General features: G+C 41.2%; 1 long non-coding RNA gene across 3 annotated transcripts in view; it reads right to left on the bottom strand.

Annotated features, from left to right (window-relative positions):
- The window catches only part of LOC144302981 (uncharacterized), a 70,141-nt gene extending 52,940 nt beyond the window's left edge, over positions 1-17,201 (bottom strand). For 2 of the 3 annotated variants that reach the window (XR_013370026.1, XR_013370024.1), the window contains exon 1: positions 16,725-17,201. This is a non-coding gene — a long non-coding RNA (uncharacterized LOC144302981). Of the gene's footprint in view, positions 1-16,206; positions 16,636-16,724 lie in introns of those variants that run through there. The other variant, XR_013370025.1, reaches the window with a different exon arrangement.
- Between the last annotated feature and the right edge of the window lie 2,309 nt (positions 17,202-19,510).

A 19,510-nucleotide genomic window follows, 5' to 3' on the forward strand; every position in this document is an offset into this window, starting at 1 on the left:
AGTTGATTTTTATTTTTTTGTCTCCGAAGTATTATAAGCACATTTTTGGCCTGTGCCAAGGAGGCAGCCCACCCTGGACTGCCTACTGATGCAGTGACAATTCGCATGGAGTCCTTGTTAGACCAGAGCTCCTGCAGAGCAACGGGCAGCCTGGCTCTACCAGATCCCAGAACGTCTACTGACACCATTAATATCTAACCTAGATCGAGACATCCGACTCTGTGTCATCTTTGTTAGCCTCTTCTGAAAAAAATCAATCTGCTTCCCCCCAAACCTGTAAGATGATGGTTTGATGTTGTTCTTCCCCACACTCCTACACTGGATTTTTTTTTTTTAAGATTTTATTTTATTCATGAGAGACACACACAGAGAGAGAGGCAGAGACATAGGTAGAGGGAGAAGCAGGATCCATGCAGACAGCCCAATGTGGGACTTGATCCCAGAATTCCAGGATCACGCCCTGGGCTGAAGGCAGATGCTCAACCCTGAGCCACCCAGGCGTCCTACTCCATGTTGGGTTTTACTCACATTCATTCAGGAAATATTTACCAAGCACTTACTATGTATGTTCTAGGCACAGTCTAATGAGAAAACCTCTATTTTCTCCCTTTTCCTCCCTCTGTCAGGGATTTAACACCTGGTAACTCCTTAGTACCTGTTAATGCTTCTGGTTGTAGAACTCAGCTTCCCCATCCCATGGACAACAGTGATGCTGCTCTCTTGCCTGGCCATACCCTGTCTCCTGGTCCCAGTAGAGATGCTCTTGGAAGAACCATCTCACTAACAAGACTACATGTCTTGATTCTCAAAGAGAAGGGTCTTCATCTCAGTTCTTTTAAATGACTCATGCTTCAACTATTTTATTGTTTTCTAAGATAACTTATTAAAAAAACTTATGATAATTTTCTTCAGAACTTAGTAACATTTTAAGTGACACCAAATAATTTCAGATCTAAAGGAGTACTCACTCTAGACCCATATGTGAACCCTTGAATTGAATGCAGACAGGGCCATTGGTGGACTTTAGCTACCTGCCAATTTCATCATTGCCCAGAGGACCAACCAGCTCCTCCAAAAAGTCCAGTTATTTCCTTACAAGAGTCTCTTTAGATACTTGTCACTCAGTATATTTGCATAACAGGGTATCACACGATAAATATTACACCGGGCATAAAAAAAAAAAAAACTGAGCTATAACCAAGCTAGTCAACATTTTAAAATTGAAGTATAGTTGACATACAATATACACTATACCTTATTTTACTGTGCTTTGCTTTATTGTTTCACAGATACTTGCATTTTTTTTTTAGAGACTGAAAGTTTGCAGCAACACTGTGTCGAGCCAGTCTATCAGCACTCTTTTTCCAATAGCATTCAGTAACCTTGTGTCTCTGTCACATTTTGGTAATTCTTGGAAGAGTCCAGTTTTTTAAAATCATTATTATATTTATTTTGGCAATCTGTGATCAGTGATCTTTGATGTCACTATTGTAATTATTTTGGGTGCCACGAACTGCACCCATAAAAAATGAGGAACTTAATTGAGACACATTGTGTGTTTTGACTGCACTGCTGACTGGCTGTTCCTCTTCTTGGGCCTCTCTAGTCCCTGAGACAAAGCAATATTAAAAATAGGTCAGTTAAGTAACCTGCAACAGCCTCTACATGTTCAAGTGAAAGGAGGAGTCACATGTCTCTCATTTTAAAGTCAAAAGCTACAAATGATTAAGGTTAGTGAGGAAGGCATGTTGAAAGCCAAGATAGGTTGAAAGCTAGGGCTCTTGCATCAAGTAGCCAAGTCATGAATGCAAAGGAAAAGTTTTTAAAGACGAAAAGTGCTCCTACATCGAACACACAGATGACAGGAAAGTGAAACAATTGTACTGCTGATATAGAGAAAATTTGACTGGTCTGGACAAAGGATCATACCAGCCACAATAATTCCCCAAGTCAAAGCCTAACCCGGGGGGGCAAGGTCCTAATTCTCTTCTGTTTCATGAAGGTGAGAGGTAAGGAAACTGCAGAAGAAAAGTGTGAAGCTAGCAGAAGTTAGTTCATGTGGCTTAAGGTAAGAAGTTGTCTTCATAATATAAAGTGCAAGGTGAAACAGCAAGTGCTGATGTAGAAGCTGCAGCAAGTTATCCAGAAGAGCTAGCTAAGATCACTAATGATGGTGGGTCAACTCAACAAGTCTTTCATTGTGATTGAAACAACCTTCTATTTGAAGAAGATGCCATCTAGGACTCTCATAGCTAGAGAGGAGATGCCAATGCCTGGCTTCAAAGGACAGATTGACCCTCTTGTTAGGGGCTAATGCAGTTGGTACTTTAGGTTGAAGCCAATGCTCATTTACTACTATAAAAATCCTAGGGCCCTTAAGAAATACCGAATTGACTTTGCTTGTGCTCTAGAAATGGAACAACAAAGCTTGGATGATAACACATCTGTTCATAACGTGATTTACTAAATATTTTAAGCATACAGTTGAGACTTATTACTCAGAAAAAAAGGTGCTTTCAAAATATTGCTCATTGACAGGACACCTGGTCATCCAAGAGCTCTGATGACGTACAGTTGTTTTCATGCCTGCTAATACAGGATTAGGATTTCCCTAGAGGAATCCATGTTTCTTTTAATTTAAGATTTTATTCATTTATTCATGAGACATAGAGAGGCAGACACATAGGCAGAGGGAGAAGCAGGCTCCCCACAGGGAACCTGAAGCAGGGCTCGACCCCAGGACCCCGGGACCATGACTTGAGCTGAAGGCAGACACTCAACCACTGAGCCACCCAGGTGCCCGAATCCATGTTTCTTATTGACTAGATGAGAACTGGTCTTTTTGGTCCTACTTCAGTGAGGTTTCCTTCTTCTATGCTGGATTCTTGATTTCTACTATTTTTATATGTGATCTGGAATTAGAGTAGTAGGAGTTTTTGGGATCGGGTATCTAATGCATACCCTTGCCTTTATGCAAGACTCCATCTGAACTAATTCAGATTAAAGATCTCTAAATTGCATGTAGTATAGAAAGGTATTTTCTAATGTCCCCCAACACAGGAAATCAATTTTAATTTATACTTTTCATAAGAATAGATTTCCTAATGTTTAATCTTGATTTTTCAGTTCCAATTTGGATGCAAATGCATCTTGTCCCCAGGAAAAAAGGAGAATGATTGGCTCCTTTTCTCTGTCTAAAGACTCTTTCTAAACATCTGGACAGTTCATAAATCAACCTTTAGCCTTCAAGGGAAAGTCAGAAAGGCTTCTCTGGGAATAAGCTCCCTTACCTAAGATTGGTTTCTGCTGAGAAATTAAACCCTGTAAAATTAAAAATGCATCATGCTTAGGGAATTTGAAGTCTTCTTTCCATCTTAAAAAAAAATGCATTGAAAAACCCACTGCAATCTAAGTCATGTTTCAGCTATGTCCTGGAAGACTAAGAAGTGTTGTTTTCATGGAAAATTACTTATTACAGAAAAGACTTTATGGCTATATTATAATTTGTGGTAGACATAGATATTTCCTCAGGGCTCTCTGATTTAAGGCGGCAAAAATGGATGGAACTCTGATATCATGGCGACTCTCTAGAGCATGAACTTTATTTCCAGGATTCATAGCCTTCTTTCCAGAAGCAGGCTTCTACTTCCAGAGCCATTTCAGTGGCTGGTGCAGAGTTCTACTGCAGGGAGGAAAGAAGGAGCAGAGAGAGGTGTACATGGGCGAGAGACTTCAAGCCAGATCTGTAACTATCTCTTTGTTTGACCCTTGGTTTCTTTTCTCTCTCAAATTCAAACAATTTCAACAGTCCCCAGACACCCTGAACACAAGGTGGGACCCAAACAAAACATTTCCTGAGTCCAGAAGCTACCAAAATAGCCTCTGCCAGTGCCATAGAGGGCATTTAGCGAAATACAAAGTAAACAGGAGCATGATGAAAGGCTGATGGTTGGCTCTGCTGATGAAAAGGCCAGAGAAAATGGAGCACAGTCCTCCCTGTCAAGATGCAGCTTCAAAGGCTGGTCTCCTTATATATAAATCAGCCACCAGCTTGTCTGGTGCTAGGCTTCTCCCAAAGCCCTGTGGACTGAGTGGCCAGCTGGAGTCCACATACCATGTAACCTCTCTGAGCTTCAACTTCTTCCTCAATAAAAAGAGGAGATTGGGCCAGTGAGCATCGTAACACTAATGTTCTGGGGTTGTCACATACAGGTGGGCTCCACATAAAAGTGAAGATGAGAAGGAAAATATATAGGTGGGATCCATTGGCAGGTGGTTTTCAGCTGTGGCCTCTGTATTCTATTGACTGACTAGTTTTTTACTCCTTGTTTAGAACACTGGACTTAGAAATTTCCAATGCCACTTACCTTGCCTGGTAAGTTGTCCCTGCTCTTTGTTGGATAGTGTACACTGAAATGGTATAGGAGTTACAGCCTTGACCTTCTTCCTGCATGACATAGGCAGCTGTTGTGAGCCACTGGTGTGAACCCTGGTAGCAGCTGTAACCATGACCCCAAGTCTAACAGGTATCCACCACTGGGTGTTCAGCCATATTAATGCTACCTGGTGCAAGCTGAATCATTTAGAAAACATCTATAGGGAGAAGAGTATAGAATATTGTTCCCTCTATCTAGCAAGTACTTTATGAATATTTGAGTATGCTTGCTGCACACACTCAGGCACACATATACTCTCACGTATATACGATTAGTTGAGCAGATTTACCTGCTGAGCCGTATCAGGTACCCTTGGACATGAGACAGGCAGGACACTGGGTATGGAATAGGAGTGAGGATAGGGTGGAAATGCCAAGAGCAACATCTAAATGAGGATGTGTGGCCTCTAGACATTAGACTAAACACTAGTATTCCCTACTTTTGAAGTCCAGGGGTTTTGCCTGGACAGGCAATGGGTCCAGCTTTACTCTACTGTCCTTACTGGACCCTCTTCTCTGTTGTCAGTCATCATTCAGCTTGAGACACTGCAATGACTTTACAAAATCCTTTATTGTGCCAGCAAATTCAGGATACGACTGGTGTAGAGGTAGAAGAATTATAGGAATACTGCTGAGTTAGAATCCAGCTTTCCCCAGTTAGATTCATAAGCCATGCTTCTCAAAACAAACAGATTCCCTAGTCTCTTGTAGACTGGATAGGCCACATTATGCTAAATCTTGACCCCCTATATCTCAGAAGATTAAAACAACAACCTATACTTCCTGTCACACGACAGGTCACACGACTGGCAAAAAGACTGCTCATTGTAACCACTTGAGATCTAGCTTGTGGAAGTTAAGCCAAACACAGACTTCCATGGTTCCAAAGGTGGGAAAATGCTAAATATATACTTGCTTTTAAAACTGCTGCCTGGAGAGAACACATGACACTTCTGCTCATTTATCTTTAGCTAAAGCACATTGCATGGCTAGGCCTAATGTCAAATGGCAAAAGATTTGGGAGATCTGAAGCCTGAAGAGAAACCGGGGTATTCCAAGCCTAATGCTAAAAATGCAGTTATACGTTCCCTACAGAGTTGGATAGTGAATACTGGTAGACCTTTACTTCCTTTGCTTCCCTTTCTCAACAACTGGGCTCATCATTTTTATCCATTCCCCACCCCTTCTCCCTGCCCAGGAACTTCTTGAAACTGCCAAGGTGGTTTTTCTCCTTTCAAGCAACTATAGCTTGATTTTCCTAAGCTTTTTGAATTCTAGCACATTTCCATTATGCAGATTCTCCAAAAGGACAGAAATATGGCATCTTAGGGAGTAATTTAATGAGAATTTACCCTATCTTTTAATGAACCATTCCCAATTTGTGCTCTACAAATGTATTAGGAAGTCTAACAAATTTAGAGATTATTATTATTTGTATGTTTTTTTATTGGAGTTCGATTTGCCAACATATAGCATAACACCCAGTGCTCATCCGGTCAAGTGCCCCCCTCAGTGCCCATCATCCAGTCACCCCATCCCCCACCCACCTCCCTTTATACCACCCCTTGTTCATTTCCCAGAGTTAGGAGTCTCTCATGGTCTGTCACCCTAACTGATATTTCCCACTCATTTTCTCTCCTTTCCCCTTCATTCCCTTTCACTATTTTTTATATTCCCCAAATGAATGAGACCATATAATGCTTGTCTTTCTCTGATTAACTTACTTCACTCAGCATAATACCTTCCAGTTCCATCCACGTTGAAACAAATGGTGGGTATTTGTCCTTCCTTCCTTTCCTTCCTTCCTTTCCTTCCTTCCTTCCCTTCCTTCCTTCCTTCCTCCCTCCCTTCCTTCCTTCCTTTTCTTTCTTTCTTCATGAAAGACACACACAGAAAGAGAGAGAGGCAGAGACACAAGCAGAGAGAGAAGCAGGGTCCATGCAGGGAGTCTGATGTGGGACTCCATTCCGGGACTGCAGGATCACGCCTTGGGCTGGAGGCAGACACTCAATTGCTGAGCCACTCAGGTGTCCCATATTTTTTGTTTCTAATGGCTGAGTAAATTTCCATTGTATACATAGACCACAGCCTCTTTATCCATTCATCTTTCAATGGACACCGAGGCTCCTTCCACAGTTTGGCTATTGTGGACATTGCTGCTAGAAACATTGGGGTGCAGGTGTCCCGGCGTTTTATTGCATCTGAATCTTTGGGGTAAATCCCCAGCAGTGCAATTGCTGGGTCATAGGGCAGTTCTAGTTTTAACTCTTTGAGGAACCTCCACACAGTTTTCCAGAGTGGCTGCACCAGTTCACATTCCACCAACAGTGCAGGAGGGTTCCCCTTTCTCCACATTCTCTCCCAACATTTGTTGTTTCCTGTTTTGTTCATTTTCCCCATTCTCACTGGTGTGAGGTGGTGTCTCATTGTGGCTTTTATTTGTATTTCCCTGATGGCAAGTGATGTGGAACATTCTCTCATGTGCTTGTTGGCATGTCTATGTCTTCTTTGGTGAAATTTCTGTTTGTGTCTTCTGTTCATTTCATGATTGGATTGTTTGTTTCTTTGCTGTTGAGTTTAATAAGTTCTTTATAGATCTTGGAAACTAGCCCTTTATCTGATACGTCACTTGCAATTATCTTCTCCCATTCTGTAGGTTGTCTTTTAGTTTTGTTGACTGTATCCTTTGCTGTGCAAAAGCTTATCTTGATGAAGTCCCAATAGTTCATTTTTGCTTTTGTTTCCCTTGCCTTCATGGATGTATCTTGCAAGAAGTTGCTATGGCCGAGTTCAAAAAGAGTGTTGCCTGTGTTCTCCTCTAGGATTTTGATGGAGTCTTGTCTGACATTTATATCATTCATCCATTTTGAGTTTATCATTGTGTATGGTTTAAGAGAATAGTCTAGTTTCATTCTTCTGCACGTGGCTGTTCAATTTTCCCAGCACCATTTATTGAAGAGACTGTCCTTTTTCCAGTGGAGAGTCTTTCCTGCTTTGTCGAATATTAGTTGACCATAGAGTTGAGGGCCCATTTCTGAGTTTTCTATTCTGTTCCATGGATCTATGTGTCTGTTTTTGTGCCAGTACCACACTGTCTTGATGACCACAACTTTGTAGTACAACTTGAAATCCGGCATTGTGATGCCCCCGGCTCTGGTTTTCTTTTTCAATATTCGCCTGGCTATTCAGGGTCTTTTCTGATTCCACACAAATCTTAAAATAATTTGTTCCAACTCTCTGAAGAAACTCCATGATATTTTGATAGGGATTGCATTAAACGTGTAAATTGCCCTGGGTAGCATTGACATTTTCACAATATTAATTCTTCAAATCCAGGAGTATGGAATATTTTTCCATCTCTTTGTGTCTTCCTCAATTTCTTTCAGAAGTGTTCTATAGTTTTTAGGGTATAGATCCTTTACCTCTTTGGTTAGGTTTATTCCTAGGTATCTTATGCTTTGGGGTACAATTGTAAATGGGATTGACTCCTTAATTTCTCTTTCTTCAGTCTCATTGTTAGTGTAGAGAAATACCATTGATTTCTGGGCATTGATTTTGTATCCTGCCACACTGCCGAATTGCTGTATGAGTTCTAGCAATCTTGGGGTGGAGTCTTGTGGGTTTTCTATGTACAGTATCATGTCATCTGCAAAGAGGGAGAGTTTGACTTCTTCTTTGCCAATTTGAATGCCTTTGATTTCTTTTTGTTGTCTGATTGCTGAGGCTAGGACTTCTAGTACTATGTTGAATAGCAGTGGTGAGAGTGAACATCCCTGTCTTGTTCTTGATCTTAGGGGTAAGGCTCCCAGTGCTTCCCCATGGAGAATGACGTTGGCTGTGGGCTTTTCGTAGATGGCTTTTAAGATGCTGAGGAATGTTCCCTCTATCCCTACACTCTGAAGAGTTTTGATCAGGAATGGATGCTGTATTTTGTCAAATGCTTTCTCAGCACCTATTGAGAGGATCATATGGTTCTTGTTTTTTCTCTTGTTGGTATGATCTATCACGTTGATTGCTTTATGTGTGTTGAACCAGTGTTGCATCCCGGGGATAAAGCCCACTTGGTGAATAATCTTCTTAATGTACTGTTGGATCCTATTGGCTAGTACCTTGTTGAGAATTTTTGCATCTGTGTTCAGCAGTGATATTGGTCTATGATTCTCCTTTTTGGTGGGGTCTTTGGTTTTGGAATTAAGGTGATGCTGGCCTCATAGAACGAGTTTGGAAGTATTCCATCCCTTTCTATCTTTCAGAACAGCTTTAGTAGAATAGGTATTGTTTCTTCTTTAAATGTTTGATAGAATTCCCTTGGGAAGATATCTGGCCCTGGACTTTTGTATCTTGGGAGGTGTTTGATGATTGCTTCAATTTCCTCACCAATTATTGGCCTGTTCAGGTTTTCTATTTCTTCCTGTTCCAGTTTTGGTAGTTTGTTTTTTCTAGAAATGCATCCATTTCTTCTAGATTGCCTAATTTATTGGCATATAGCTGCTCATATATTTTTAAAATCATTTGTATTTCCTTGGTATTGGTGGTGATCTCTCCTTTTTCATTTTTGATTTTATTAATTTTAGTCTTTTTTCATTTTAATAAGGCTGGCTAATGGTTTATCTATCTTATTAATTCTTTCAAAGAACCAACTCCTCATGTTTTTTATCTGTTCTACAGTTCTTCTGGTCTCTCATTGAGTTCTGCTCAAATCTTTATTAACTATCTTCTTCAGCCTGGTGTAGGCTTTAATTGCTGTTCTTTCTCCAATTCCTTTAGGTGCGAGGTTAGCTTGTGTATTTGAGTTTTTTTCAATTTTTTGAGGGAGGTTTGTATTATGATGTATTTCCCTCTTAGGACCGCTTTTGTTATGTCACAAATATTTTGAACAGTTGTAACTTCATTTTCATTAGTTTCCATGAATCTTTTTAATTCTTCTCTAATTTACTGGTTGACCCATTCATCTTGTAGTAGGATGCTTTAACTTCCACATCTTGAGTTTCTTCCAAATTTCTTCTTCTGATTGAGTTCTAGTTTCAAAGCATTGTGGTCTGAAAATATTCAGGGGACAATCCCAATCTTTTGGTATTGGTTGAGACCTGATTTGTGACCCACTATGTGGTCTATTCTGGAGAAAGTACAATGTTCACTTGAGAAGAATATGTATTCAGTTGTGTTCAGATGGAAAGTTCTATAACTATCTGTGAAATCCATCTGGTCCAGTGTATCATTTAAGGCCCTTGTTTCTTTGGTGATGTTCTGCTTAAAATATCTGTCATTTGCAGAAAGTGCCATCCTGAACTCTCTCAGTATTAGTGTATTATTATCTAAGTTTATCTTTACTTTGGTTATTGATTGATATACTTAGCAGCTCCCACATTAGGGGCATAAGTATTCATGATTGTTAAAGAGTCTATCCAACAAGACGACCTAAGTATGATATAGTGTCTCTTCATCTCTTACTACAGTCTTTGGTATAAACTGTAATTTATTGATATGAGCTTTCTTTTGAGGACTATTTGAATGGTAAATGGTTCTCCAACCTTTCATTTTCAGGCTGTAGGTGTCCTTAGGTCTCAAGTTAGTCTCTTGTAGACAGCAAATAGATGGGTCTTGCTTTTTTATCCAGTCTGAAACCCTCCACCTTTTGATGGGATCATTTAGCTCATTCACGTTCAGAGGAACTATTGAAAGATAGGTAATATGATGACACTAAATTCCTATTCAGTCCCTGTTTTTGTGGATGGTTTCTTTGGGCTCCCTCTTTCTTTTACAGAGTCTCCGTTAATATTTCTTGCAGAGCTGGTTTGGTGGTCACATATTCTTTCAGTTTCTGCTTATTTTGGAAGCTCTTTATCTCTCCTTCTATTCTGAATGAGAGACTTGCTGGATAAAGTATTCTTGGCTGCATGTTCTTCTCATTTAGGACCCTGAATATATCCTGCCAGCCCTTTCTGGCCTGTCAGGTCTCTGTGGAGAGGTCTGTTGTTAATCTAATATTTCTCCCCATATAAGTTAGGGATCTCTTGTCTCTTGCTGCTTTAAGGATTTTCTGTGTATCTTTGGAATTTGCAAGTGTCACTGTTAAATGTCGAGGTGTTGAACAGTTTTTATTGATTTTAGGGGGGAGATCTCTGTCTCCTGGATCTGAATCCCTATTTCCCTCCTCAAATTAGGGAAGTTCTCAGCTATGATTTGTTCAAATATGCTTTCTGGTCCTCTGTCCCTCTCAGGTGTTCTCTGGAACCCCAATCAAACGTAGATTTTTCCTTCTGAGGCTGTCACTTATTTCCCTTAACCTTTCCTCATGGTCTTTTAATTGGTTTTCTCTTTTTTCCTTTGCTTCCTTCCTTGCCATCAACTTGCCTTCTATGTCACTCACTCTTTATTCTACCTCGTTAACCCTTGACATTAGGACCTCCAGTTTGGATTGCATCTCATTTAGTTGATGTTTAATCTTAGATCTAAATTCTGCTTAGATCTAGATCTAAGCTTAGATCTAAATTCTGGAGTCATGAAGTCTCTTGAATCCTTTATGCTTTTTTCCAGAGCCACCAGTAGCTTTATAATTGTGCCTCTGAATTGGCTTTCTGACATCGCATTGTAATCCAAATTCCGTAACTCTGTGGCAGAGAGTACTGTGTCTGATACTTTCTTTTGTGGGGGAGTTCTTTCTAGTTATTTTGCCCAATACAGAGTGGCTAAAAACAAGTTGTACTTGTTAGAAGCATAAACTCTTTTCTCTGTAGCATTCTAGCTGTTCTCTCTTTAAATCTCAGGTTGAATTCGTAGGTTTTCAGGATTATTTGAAAGTTATCTAGGTAAGTTGGTGTGAACAGGTGACTTGGGGACCCTACTCCTCTGTCATCTTGCTCCACCCCCCAAACTTAGAGATTATTTTACATATTTCATTTTGAATGGGTGCAACAATGCTGGATCATTCTTATCAAAAAAGTTACTCTTGTTACCAGCACAGACTAAACTTCTCTAAGGTATGCCAGGAATATTCCTGACTAGCTTGCTTTTCATTAGTCACAGGCTAATGGAAAGACATCTGATATCTCAGGTAAAGTTTTTCTGTGAGTAGGATAAGTGAGGGCACTTTGTTTCCAAAAGTCTTCGAGGTTTACAATTTGAGGACTATTATTTCTGTTAACTTCCCAGAAAGCACATTAGACTCCCACATTTGGAGATAGTGACAGTTTTCACATTCCTGGGTGTGCAAAGTTGAAGCTCATTATTGAGCATGCTCTATGGTGATCATGCAGAATTGCATCATGCAGGTATGGGAAGTATCTGGTTCTGCATGCTTGAGTGAAAAGGTCAGGGAAAGTAAAAACAATTATATGGTCTACACCCACAAGGGAGCTAATGAGTTACTGTGTACACTGCTGAGGAGAAACACACCCACCAGAATTCTTCTGTGTTTGACACAGGTCAGATTATCTTCTTTGTTGACTCCTATCCTTAGGACTGAGAGGCAGTGACCAAAATAATTTGATTATAGCATCTTGCTAGTTACATGGCTTAACTTATGTTTATTCTTTCTTTTTCTTCGGCATTCCAGACATAACAATGCTTGGGACTTTATACAGACGGTTTCTTTTAATCCCCCCCCACTGCCCCGACCACTGGTTTCCTTCCCAGAACTTCAGTCTTAGATACACCTCTAAGCAACAAACGATGAATTGGAATCCCTTTGGAATCCATTGAGGATCCTTCAATCAAACAAGTGAATAATCTCAGTGTGCTTTCTACATTTCATTCATGTATCCATGTATTCATTAAGTACCTTCTATGTATCAGGCTCTGTGCTGGACACTGGAAAACTGAATACCAAAAGCCCCTGCCCTGGACACCCTCACTGTCTTGCCAGAATATATATACATGTATTATTAGTATTATTTATAAATATATAAATATATGAAGAGGACAAGAAGGAGATATTTTAGTAGAATCTGAAAGTGAGTGAGATCTTGCCAGGCAGGGGGATTCAAGAAGAGATTCAAGATTCAAGTAGAGATACCGCCTTGGGCAAAGGAACAAGAGTGAGTAGACATAAATGTTTTGGGAACATGCATTCCTACCTACAGGAAGCATCCCTGATATACTGATCACCTATCTTTCCCACAGATTTCATTTCCTTCCACATCTAAAGATGACTTGGGAAGAAGCATGGTAAAAATTTAAGTCAGCAAAGGGGGAGACTTGAGTGCTATGTGGGAATATCCAGCCCTGGTAATAGAAACCAGTCCTCTGGGGCCCTATTCTAAGAGGTGTATAGCAAAGGGACAAGAGCCCAGGCCTACTCATTGTCCGACAGTTGGCGGTCTGAATTTTTGTCCTGCCACCAGCTATCTGTGTGATTTCAGGCGTGACAACTTCTCTAAGCCTCAGTTTTCTCCTTCATAAAATGGGGATGTGGTACCTACCCCACGGAGTTGTAAGGAGTGACTGGATTATCACATACAAATCCCTCAGAATGGTTCCTAGCATATATCGAGCACTTGATAATTGTCATATTTGTTTTTGCTGTTATAATTGTTATCTTAATGGTTTTCAAATTACATTTAATGGTAATTATTCAGTGATGGCTTCATTTTTCCTAGTGATTTTTCTTATAGCTCTAAATACCCCAATTTGGAAAGGAATCATGGGATGGCAGGTAGCTTTAATCATCTTTCTCTAAACTGAGTTTTGTTGAGTATTTTGCTATGAGCAAGGCCTGAAATTAGTTGCTGAGAACTCTGGGAGATGATTTCTCTGCCTTGAATTGGCTATGGAGTAGCAATGAAGCTTGTTTTGAACTTCAGTTTCATCATGATTTTCAGAAGATAATAACAACTATAACCTGTCCAAGTGGAGATTTGTTTTCTGTACAATTCCTGTGCTCCCATTTTCCTTTTGGCACAGAACTTGCCTTTCTTTGGAGAACTATTCTTAATTCCAATTTTGTGATTCTGTTGGGGCTATAGGATTTATACTTTTTGCCATTGGAAGAGAATATCTACCCCCCACCCTAGAATAAGCCAAAGGAAATGATAGAGACTGTTGGTTGTGTACAAAAGAAGGAGAGACACAGATGCATGAACTATTGAAGGCATCAAATCTCATTCTAGTCCCTGAGCTCATTTAATTTGTCCTGGATTCTTCCTTTGGTTTATGAGTGAGCTAAATTTCCATTTCTACTCCTAAGCTGCAATAAGTTGGGCTTCTGTCACTTGCAACCAAAGGAGTCCTAACACCACCATCTACCTTGAAGCATTTTTGTATGGGGCAGATAAGACAAGTGCATAGTTCTTTGAAAACCTAAAGCATAACAAATCCTAACTGCAATGAAAAGAACCATGAAAAATAGCTGCTTCCCTTAAATGAGAAAGTATTCTGTACCACCAGTGCTAAGTATTTAAGAACACAGTGCCAATTACTCTGGTGATGGCATAGTCACCATCATAAGAATGCCATAAATGGCAGTGAGCAGGGAAGGCTTAGTAAAAAGGTAAATTCGGATGAGCCTAAAGGATAAACACAATTGTTAATCAAATTAAGGAAAAATCTTACATGGGAGATGCTGTGGGCTAAAAGGACCAAGCTGGACACCCAGTTAACAAATATTTACTGGTCACACTTAGAGGAAGTCAAGGTTTGGAAAGATTTTGGAATCTGTTTCAGTTATTTGTAAAAGCCACTTAAATCATCAAATACAGAAAAAAAAAAAGTCTGCAGGATTTAAGCAAACAAAAAAAAAGTTAGAGAAGCATATTCCACATTCCTGTGGATCCTCTCGTAATCCAAGACCTTTCTTCTTCCTGGTTGGTGTTTTTAAGACTTCCTTGGTATCTGTGTCAGGTTGGTAACACCTAAAGACTTCATCTGGGTGTTCTTAATTCCCTCTCAGAGTGAGCAGAAACAGCCAATTCAGATGAAAGGTATCACCTCCCACAGATCCCTTCTTGACTGTCCAGCTGCTATCACTTTACCCCCAGCCTGTGGTTATTGTCCTTCCAGTTTCATCTTAAATCACCCTTTCAGCTAAGCCTCAGGACTGGAAATTCTTCTCAAGAAGCTTGATACTGCTATTGCTAAGTATCTGCAGATTTCCAAGCTTTCTAGGGTCCTGGACAACAATCACACACATGGTTTTCCCCATTATTTCTTTTTTTAAAGATTTTATTTATTCATGAGAGAGAGAGAGAGAGAGAGATTGAGAAAGAGGCAGAGACACAGGCAGAGGGAGAAGCAGGCTCCATGCAGGGAGCCCGACGTGGGACTCTATCCCGGGTCTCCAGGATCAGGCCCTGGGCTGAAGGCGGCGCTAAACCACTGAGCCACCCGGGCTGCCTCCCATTATTTCTTTAAGTGCCATATTTAGGAATCTTTCTGAGTTAATCTCAACTGCACATTTTTCTTCAGAGCTAACTCTTATAATTGTCAAGTTCACTTACTGTAAACACCAAAAAAAAAAAAAAAAAGAAAGAAAGAAAGAAAATAAAAAGAAAACCTTACGAAGTACCACAATAATAAAAGCAATATAGGAGGAATAAAATTCTTACTTGTGACCTTTACTCCTTACCCTAATCCCCTAGCATCCTTCCCCTCTGTGATCTTCATGACTCTATTTTTCCCCAATATAGGGGCTCACGTTAGTTCTAGTACCTGACAGGCCACCTGAGGCTTGAGTTTACTAATTTGCTGGTTAACACTTTTCATATCTCATAATCCTTCCAAACAGATGCTGAAGGCAGTTGGTACTAAAGAGAAGACAGAATCAGGGTAGTAAGGGGCCCAAGGCAGTCCTGTATGAGACTTACCACCTGTAAAGATGGGCTAATGGAACCTGCCAAGCTACAAACTGTATAGTGAGAACCAGGCCAGAAGGAAGGTCTTGGCTTTGTTGACAGGATGCATCAAACAGGGCCAGTCTGATGATCAAGAGGTGGAGAAGAGGGAGAGGGTTTGACTAGTTCACGAAGGGAACAGGTGCTGAGGGTCACCTGTAGCTCATTTTTTGTGCTTTATTATCCATCATTTTCTCTTGATCTTTGAAAATATCTCTGGGAAGAGGTCCTTTGGCAAGAGGGAAGCTAGGCATGCTTCCTGTCTTTTCTTCTATCCTCATCTCAGTTGGAAACATAACTCAAAGCTGGTTGACATCTTAGCAGATCCAATTTGTTTCAAACTCCATTTTCAGTCAATTTCATAGGAAAATTCTTCCAGGAAAGCTGAAATTATTCCATGGAAATAGTTGGGAGGGAATGGCTTGTGGACAGTTGAGGTTATTGGCTCATAAAGCATAAGCTTGAGAAAGAACCCAAAAGGATATATATATATATATATATATATATATATATATATATATATTCCTTTTCTTTTTAAAGAGGACGACACAAAAGCCAGAATGGGCAGGTGACTTGACCACGAGCTCACTTTCAGGTGCCTGCTCTCCTAAGTCTCCTAAAGGTAAGGAAATAAGGAGGATTTTAAAAGACTCACTGCATCAGGAGAACAATTGAGTGACTGAGGCAGCATTGGCCAGCTGGAACTGATCTTGTGAAAGATTCGGCTAGAGGAGTGGGAATGAATAATGCCAGGGCAAGACAGATTTCTCAGAAAAATAAGAGTAAAAACCAAAATAGAGTAAACAAATCAAACCCAAGATCCAATGCTAGATGGGGACAAAGTCACTCTAAGAACAGCTGAGAATGATTTAGGGTCAGGATGGTGAAAAACAAGTTGTCAAGTTAATAGAATCCAACAGGAGTTATATAATGTGAACACAGTACCTGGATTCGTGAGTGGCTCCCCACTGGGGAGGCCCCCACAGTCCGGCCCAGTCTGTTTTTCCCTTGATCCACACCAACACAACTGCAAGTTCACACCCACACCTGGTAGTCCCTCATCTCCAAGGCTTTCCTCAGGCTGTCCTCTCTGGAATGCCAGATCTCTTTAGCATCCTTCTCAGGTTCAATCAATTCTGTGTATTCTTCTAACATTCTGGTCACTAATTCCAGTGTGTGGGTCTTCCCCATACACCACCAAGCAATTCTCAGACCCTAGCTGAGTGTCCTAAAATTTAACTCAGTCATGACACTATCTACCTAGAGATAAGAATCAGATCCCACAGGTAAAGGGCTCAGTCCTATGAGACTGTCTCTTCCCACTTTAGATGCCAATATCAAGTCCAGGTTGTCCCCTGTACTTCTGACCCACCAGCTATAGATGGGAAGTTTCAAAAAACCCCTCCCAGGTTTGATTAATTTGCTAGAGTGGCTCACAGAACTCAGAGAAACATTTTACTTACCAGATAACTGGTGTAATTGTGAAAGGGTGTAACTCAGGAACAGCCAGATGGGAGAGTTGCTTATGGCAAGGTACAAGATAAGGGGGGAGGGTGCAGAACTTCCATGCCCTCCAACCTGCTCTCTGCAAATCTCCACGTGTTCACCAACCTAGAAGCTCTCCTAAATCCTCTGTCCTTTTTGGGATTTATGGAGTCTTCATTACCTCCATTCATTAGGCATGATTGGCCACTGGTGATTGAAATATGTCTCCAATCCCTTTCCTCTCCCTCTCCAAGTTGTGTGTAAAGGGGGAGGTCGAGGATGAAAGTTCCAGTCCTCTAATCCCTACTGTTGGTTCCCTAGCAACCAGCACCCATCCTGAGGAAGTCACTTCATTAACGTAACAAGAAATACCTTTATTGCTCTCATCACAGGAAATTAATTCCAAGGGTTTAGGAACTTTGAGACCAAAAGGGTGGAAGACCAAATATATGATTCTTTTTTTTTTTTTTAAGATTTTATTTATTTATTCATTATAGTCACAGAGAGAGAGAGAGAGAGAGAGAGAGAGGCAGAGGGAGAAGCAGGCTCCATGCAGGGAGCCTGACGTGGGATTCGATCCCGGGTCTCCAGGATCACGCCTTGGGCCAAAGGCAGGCGCCAAACCGCTGCGCCACCCAGGGATGCCCTATATGATTCTTATTATCAATCACAATATCACAACCTCAAAGACCAGTTTGGTCCCCACTGCCTATATGAAGCCTAGTGGATGCTCAAAGTATTCATTTTTTCCCCTTGGCCATTAGGGGTACCAGCGCCTGGACCCGTCTCACACGCTGTCAGAGTGATCTCTGGGCAGGCATTGTAGCTTTCTCTCTTCTCTCTTTTTGGAAAGTTTGAGACTGATTCTTCTAACCCACAAAGCCTTGCCTGTGTACCTCACACATAGTAGGTACTCAGAAAATTTTTGCCAAAGGAGTGGTCACCTGAAGAGCATGTATGATGTTGGAAGCATTGTGTTTGGCGTTGGCCAGATCCATGCTAAGGAGAAATGTTGAGAAGTTGATAACATTCAGAGGAGAGCCACAGAAATGATAAATACGTTTTAAAATATGCTCAAGGAAGTCAATTTAAAGGAAAATAAAACTTGGGACCTTTCTGGAGAAGTGAGACACATTCATTGATCTTTCTCCAGGCTTATAAAGAGCTTTTACCCAGAAAATTGACAGCAGTTGCTTTTCATCCCTGATCAAGACAGATCAGTGGCAAATTAAGCTAAACAGAAGCATCATTGAGATCCCAAGTGGGAAAAATATTTCTGAGGGAAGGTGATTAAACTCTCAGATGAGTTATCAGAGGGATTTGTAGACTTTGGGTCTCCAAAAGACTATTAAAAAACAGATTCTTGTGAGTCAAGGCCAGTTTAGAGGCTCCCTCTGGAATGAATGCCCTGGAATGAATTTGACAATCTGTTCTCTCACACCTCCTGCGCTGGCAAGGTGGGCCAGCAGGCAATTCCAGGCTGGTTCCAGCAGGTGGCAGTCATGGGCAGTGAAAGCCCACAGGTGCAGCAAGTTAAAAAGATTTGAAAAAGCAAATCTACCAGATTTGTAAAGTGCACAGGGATCCATGCAGGGAAAATCTAGTAAGTATGCCCCACTTGACAACCCAGGAAGCCTCCACAGGAAGCCTCTCACTTTCTCCTCTCCTGCCCCATTAGGGTTCCTAGGTGTTAAGAAAAGTGCGCTTAGCAAATTGGAAAAACCTTCCCTCCAAACCCGGCATTAACACACAGTCATTTCCAGTAAGTCCCCAGAGCCTGTACTCAGAGAATCAGTTGAGACTTTCTGATCGGCTTCTACAAGCCCACACATAGTGAAACATCACACTAAAAACAAAAACAAGACAAAACAATGAAGAAAGATGCTCGGTAGAGAGGAACAATCGCACAGATAACTCAGAAGAGCAGTAAATCACCCACACTTGACTCTAAAGATACGCACACAGGGCATCTACTGCCTGCTCTTGTGCTCAGATCTTCCTTCTGAGGAACGCTGCCCTAGGTGCAATGAGTTTGCTCATACCATGTTGTGGGAATCCCTGGGCCTGCCCCACCCAACAGTGTGGGTGTTGAGGAATGGACCACAGGCAGCCTCTGCCTATGAACCGATGAAGCCCAACAGCGCTTCCTATGGGGATGGTCCAAGTTCACTGTGATGATCAGGTCCTCTTCCAGGGTAGGATGCGTGCAAGATGTAACCCGTGAGGCAATGGGGAGTTGCTGCCAGTCCCTGGAAGAAAGAAAACCTGTTTTTTACCTAGTCCTGGAGTCGCTGGGCCCCAGGGTGCCCTAGACTGCTGGGAAGGCTTTCATCGTGTCTGTCATCCCCCATCCTACTCTGTAGCACCTTGTCATCATCTCAATGACCCAAGCACATCTCTCCATGTGACCTGTCTTGTGAAACAAATGCCGTGAAGCTTCCCTGCTCTGCCACTGTCTGACAGAGGAGGCTTTTGAATTCCGTTTTAATTTTGCCTCCTTTGAAGTAAGAGTTCAGCTCAGAAATCTAGGTGGTTGAACCCTTGAAACTGTCATTGTGCTGTGTTGACAGGATGAGACTAGCATGGACCATACAGTGTAGGAAGAACTACTGCACTTTTCACATGGCTCCTATGCATGGTGAACTGCAGACCCAGCATACGTGATCTGGGTTATCTAAGGCTCTCTTACCTTGTTAGCAAAACGGGCTCAGAATAACCACCTTAGCAGGTTGTAAAAAGAATTCAATAAGATGATGTATGTAGG

This window comes from Canis aureus, chromosome 32, assembly GCF_053574225.1.
Source record: "Canis aureus isolate CA01 chromosome 32, VMU_Caureus_v.1.0, whole genome shotgun sequence".
Taxonomy (NCBI): Eukaryota; Metazoa; Chordata; class Mammalia; order Carnivora; family Canidae; genus Canis; species Canis aureus.